The 6,000-nt window shown below is 32.3% G+C and overlaps 1 long non-coding RNA gene across 1 annotated transcript; it reads left to right on the forward strand.

Moving 5' to 3' along the window:
* Window positions 1-1,127: 1,127 nt before the first annotated feature.
* On the forward strand, window positions 1,128-3,680 carry LOC133314676 (uncharacterized). The gene is made up of 3 exons (XR_009751987.1): window positions 1,128-1,177; window positions 2,911-2,956; window positions 3,610-3,680. It is a non-coding gene; the product is annotated as an uncharacterized LOC133314676 (long non-coding RNA).
* The last annotated feature ends 2,320 nt before the right edge of the window (window positions 3,681-6,000 follow it).

A 6,000-nucleotide genomic window follows, 5' to 3' on the forward strand; every position in this document is an offset into this window, starting at 1 on the left:
GTGAATGAGGGAAAAGCTTCAATCCTAGCCTCTACGGGCCTGGGAGCGCTGCCCCCCGGACCTCCGCCCGCTCACCTGGGAGCGGGACCCCAGTTGCCTTTCTGCTGACCCCGACAATTAGGGCCAACATCATCATGTGAAGTATGAGTCATACCCAACATTTCCATACCCAACATATCTTACCTAAGAAGTTACGTATATTTTTCTTCCATAATTTTCGATTACTGCATGTCATTGAAATTTTTTTCTTTTAATCTAAACTATCAAATTGAGTAATATTTTGTCTGCAAGTTTAATGAATGCTTTGAACTGAAATTATGGAGCCTGTGGTTTGAAATTTTTTATCGTATAATTTTATCCTATAATTTATAGGGGGAAAGCATATCATATAATTTTATAGGCCCTTGACCATGATATTATTTTGACATGTAAATGAGTGTGTATACTTTCCCGATGATACTAAAATGTGGACGGTTTGATGGCAGTTAGAAGAAATATTTATCATGAAATGCTATGGTTCCTGTGGAAGGACAGAAACCATTAAGTTTGTGTGGAATTCACTGCATTGATATGATTGGACGTGGTTCTGTTAGTCCTGTCTGGCACAAACTTTTAGATTGTGTTTGTAACTTTTATCCATTTCCCGAATAAATCTTTGGTACTACTTAGATTCAGTGCATCTCATCAATAAAAGCAGTACACGTCAGAGGAGAGAAAAAAAAATTAAATGACATGTAATATTTTCATTGGTGGGATGTACTGAATCTTTGGTACAGCATTAGTACCAAAGATTTATTCTCATTTCCCACACCTTGATGTTTGTCTGTTCTTAACTTATTATGGTACAATGACAATGTATTTTTCCCCCTTTTAGATGTTTCCCTATTTAACTAATCATTTAATTTGAAATGTTAGAATATATTGTTCGATATGGTAATTATTGGTTAATTGCATAAATGTGAATATTCAATAAGTTTATAGCTGGTAACTTTCTGAATTGTAATCTTTTCTTCCTTCTCCTCCTTTCTTTGTTCTCTTCAAATGAAGTGAGTGTTTAGAAAATATTGGGAACATTTTTGACCAACCTTCTTTTTCAGGTCCTATATTACTTAGCAGCAAGCAAGATATTGACATTGGAACATATTAATGGCGGTCCTCCTTGTCATGGAATGGAGAGGTTAGAAAATATCAAGTTTTGCCCCGTTCTCCCAAATTTCAGTGAATGATTGTATGCTATGATGTACAGACACTGACACGGGACACGACACGACACGTCGACACGTTAATTCTAAAAAATGGCATATTTTGACACGTTGGGACACGTTTTGATATTAAATAATATTTTTAATATATATAATATAATTTATATTTAACAGATATAATAACCAATAATAAGTCATATAACCAATCAAAGGAAACAGATCCACTTACCACCAAAAAAGTTTACAACTCTTACAACTAATTTAATCACCGTTGATTGTCGTCAATCTAACGGTTATAAATTAATAACATTTATTAATTCCCAATAAATTATAACTGTTAGATTGACGGAAATCAACGGTGATTAAATTGGTTGTAAGAGTTGTAAACTTTTTTGGTGGTAAGTGGATCCTCTCCCCCAATCAAATATTCAAATTTCATAACATAAATATAAACAAAAATAATTTTTCGTATCTTGTTAATTTTTCATGTCAAATTTCATAACAGAAAAAAATTAATTTATAAATGGTTTTTTTTTATTTTTAGTTAATAAAATAAAATTAAGACTAAAAAAAAAAAAACGTGTCCGAGCGTATCCGAGTATGTCGGAACGTTGACCACATGTCGGAAAAAATTGACTGCATGTCGGAAAAACGTGTCAGAACGTTGACCACGTGTCCTAGAATGTTGACCGCGTGTCGGAACGTCCGACACGCACATTTTTTAAAAATGCACGAGTCCGTGCTTTAGAGATTGTATGACAGTTCGTTAACTTGTGCAAAGTTTTGTTGTCTATTGATGCTAAATTTGGTAAAAATTTCTGAATTTTTCTTCACCATATTTTTTCATTGGAATTTTATGATTGACAGAGGCTACAAAAAATAGTGAATTTAAGGTTGAGGCCTTGAGTTACATTTTATGTCATACTATTTCAAGCTTATTTAGTTTACAATAACCTGAAAGATATGGCAGACAACTGGAAGATGTAGAAACTCTTAAAAATCTTTTTTTTTTTAAATTTCTTTTTAATTGTTTGTATTTTACTCCTATCTCTTCATGTGGTGTTTTTTGGTTATCGGAATGGAAAAAAGTATATGATATTGAGTTGTGCTTGAAATATATATGGCAAGAATGTCAATCTCAGATTTCTTCTTCCTATTAGGATGGAAGCTTTTCCAGGTAATTCAACTTGAAATTTTTTGGACTAAATTAGTTTTTGGGTCTTAAATATTGAGCCTTGGGGACCCAGGATTTCATTACAGAAAGTGTCAATCTTCAAATTGCTTACCATTGTTTTTGTGCTGATTTAACAGAAGTTTTATTTATTCCTTCCCTGAATATCAGAGTTTGAGAGGAGGGAGAGAGAAGATGAAAACTTCATTGTATTGATGTATGAAGAATCTACATAATCCGATACACCAAAAGACAAAAGCTCTATTTATAGAGCTGAAGACTGACTCAGATCTGAGTCACATAACCTACCAAACTAACTTACCAGAAACAGAAAAGAGAAAATGATTCTGTACAAGTACAGCCAAAAGTATAATAGGCATGGTATATCAGTAACAGAACTAGATTATTCATACTCTTAAAACAGAAGCTAAAGCTATATACTCTAATACTAAAAATTTACTACACTATATCTTTGATGAAATTGTGCTGTTGCGTCTAAGCTTCTATTCTTTTACTAATAATTGGTTTTATTTGCAGCTTTAGGGAATCAATGCTGTCTCTAACAGAGCATGATGACAAACAGGTATGTGCTACACCAACTTGTTCATATTGTAAGGAAATATAGAATTATAGAACTGGTATGTAAGGAAATATAGAATTATAGAACTGGTTTTTCTGTTTAATGGTCTGAGTGAAATGCACCTAGCAGCATGCTATTTATACACAAGGAATTAGTAAATACAAGTGATATTTACAAGACCACTTCCTAGGTGATAGTATAGTACCCATTGACATTTAATGTTAGTGCTCCATTATACATTATGACAATTTCCAATGCCACTAATGGTTCAACTTCCCACACATATCCATTGTATTTATGTTGTAAAGTACTCCACTGTTGAAATTAACAAACGATAGTTAACGTAGCATTGGAAACAATAGGAGTGAATGAAGCATTGGAAACATAAGATCATGGGAAATAAGATGTATTTATTCTTTGATGTATACAAATATAGCAATATAGCATGCTGAGTGCTAATCACTCAAGCTATCCACTCAAAACTCTTTCTGATTTTTTCTTATAGCCCTTTTTTCAAGTATTTATATTACCTCAGTCAGGGTCTGGCAATGTCTATTTTATCCTTTCTAGCATTTTTTTAACCTTGAATGGATCTAGTTTTTTAAGTGAATATTTGAATCTTTGAATGTTTTGATTGTTTTTGTTTGCATATGTAGGTCCATCAAATTGCTCGAGACTTCCGTGACAGGTGGATTCCAAGACCTGTCAGAAAACATGGCTATATGGGAATAAATTTTTGGTACTACTGTTGTACCAAGATTCGGTCCATCTCACTAATGAGAGCGTTACACATCATAGAAGAGAAAAAAAAAATTGACAAAGAAAAGAAAACTTTAGCTGACATGTAATATTTTTATTGGTGGAATGTACTGAATCTTTGATGCCAACAGTAGCATCAAAGATTTATTCGCTATATGGACAGGGATGATGATAGAGTAGAATTTCACATGAGTTTCCACTACAACGGTGACAGAATTCTAACGTCACACACACAATAATAGGCATGAGCAGGATATAATATCTGGAGAAGCTATGGATTGTGTCCAGCAGTCAATGCTTGTGACAACTTTGGTAGATGCTGATGCCCAGGAGGGCCATTCTGCAACGAATTTAGATGGTGGAAAAATCAAAGAGAGAAAAATTCACATTCAGTGCCTTATCCATCTAAGGAGCCAAAAATTGACTCTGGGTTGCTAAAGCAAACTGATGCAGTTATTAGCTCTGTTGATGAAAGGCAGAACTTTCCTGAGGATGTTCCACCAGGATTTCCGGGTTCATTAGGCTCATCAAATGCTTCACTGAACTCTGGTGATCATGGTTTGCAAAATGCGGGCCATTCTGGGTGTTCCTTTGATGCAGTTATTGGGCATCCAAAGGACAAATTTAACTCTCGTTTGCCTGTCTCGTATGGAATGCCATGGTTTGTTGCTCACCAATATGGAACACCTCGTGCTAAAATTGAAGAGAATTGGATCACTGCAGCAGGAATACCTTTCTACCCGTTTCCTCCGCTACCCACTTATCCACGGGAAAAAGAAGACTGTCAACCTTCTGATACTTCTAATGCTTTTGACAATTGACCAGCCTGATGGATTAAGAGAGTGGTGAATGTCCCAATGAATAGGATGAAATGTTTCCATTTGCTGATGAGGCTATGTGTAAAGTCAAAACTAATGCATAGTTGATAAATATTTAGTGACAAAATATATATTTTAAGAAATATATATCTTCAATATTAAAAAGTGATTCAAACCAACAAAGCCGCATAATTGGTAGATTGGCAGGTCCCCTTAAGCATGCTGACAGAGATTCGATCATTGATCGTATATATAAAAAAAGCTTTGTCGGTAACAATAAAATCTACTTTGGTGATCTCTACGCCTTGAAAGGATTAGTCTTCGACCGTCGACTGAGGAATACCAAGAAAACTCAAAAAAGTAATTGAATGCATGTCAAATTACTAATAATATTCCTACAAAGAAATCACAATTGTTATTATTAGAATATATAAAAAAATGTTGCATGATATTTAATTGTAAATTAGAATATTTTAAAATATTATATATAATCTTTTAGGAATAGTTTTTTTTGTTTATTTACATCTCATGATTTAATTTGTTATTTGATTAGGGTTGGGAGTCTATATTAATATTAGGACGGTAAAAAAAAAATTTACAAAATTTTTAACACAAATATATAAGAGAGAGGATATTCTCACCACCAAAATTTTCCACTACCAACTTGCTACCTATCTAATTACCATTGGATCAAACAGAGAGAATGTTAAAAAGTTTTTGAAGAGAGAGAAAATGTTAATCCGATGGTGATTAGATAGGTAGTAAGTTGGTAGTGGCAAATTTTGGTAGTAAGAATATCCCTTCTCAATATATAACTAATATTAAAACTCGAAATTATTAATTAAGTTAAAACATCCATTGATAGTTGTTTTTTATGTGCTTGATGATGCTCTTATTTCTCTTTATTCACATGTTTTATAGCAACATATTCTTTGTCATTGTTACTCTTTATTTTTTCTAATTCTAGGCTCAATACCAAAATCATTAATTTCTTTTATAGGATTTCCTACTTTTCTATTTATGCATGATGGATTTTTTAGACAACTTTATTTCCTTCTTTAAATTTTCATGAAAATCTCTTAAAAATAAGAAAGTGATTCAAAGTAGAACTTTCATATAGTTCGAATGACGATATATTCATCAAATATTTTTAAGATTTTGTAAATATCATAATTATTATATTTAACAAAATATCTTATACTATTACAAAATAATAAATTTTAACTTATTTTGTGTAATAAAACTATTTTTAAATAAAAAACATAATATCAGGCCTATTATAAATTTTAAAAATTCTTGCATGTGGCTTTATTTTTTTCGTAAGCTCTAAATGCATAATATCTGTCACAGTCTTTTTTTTATGTAATAAATCATTCATTCAATCTCCAATGATTACTGATTAATTCGATTCTGAGTTCGGACAAAATTATAAAAGTGATAAAACTCTTCCTATTAAAATTTTAACGGAAA

This window comes from Gastrolobium bilobum, unplaced genomic scaffold (genome assembly GCF_033153095.1).
Source record: "Gastrolobium bilobum isolate Gb01-03AN ecotype WA unplaced genomic scaffold, APGP_CSIRO_Gbil_v1 utg7360, whole genome shotgun sequence".
In the NCBI taxonomy this organism is placed as follows: domain Eukaryota; kingdom Viridiplantae; phylum Streptophyta; class Magnoliopsida; order Fabales; family Fabaceae; genus Gastrolobium; species Gastrolobium bilobum.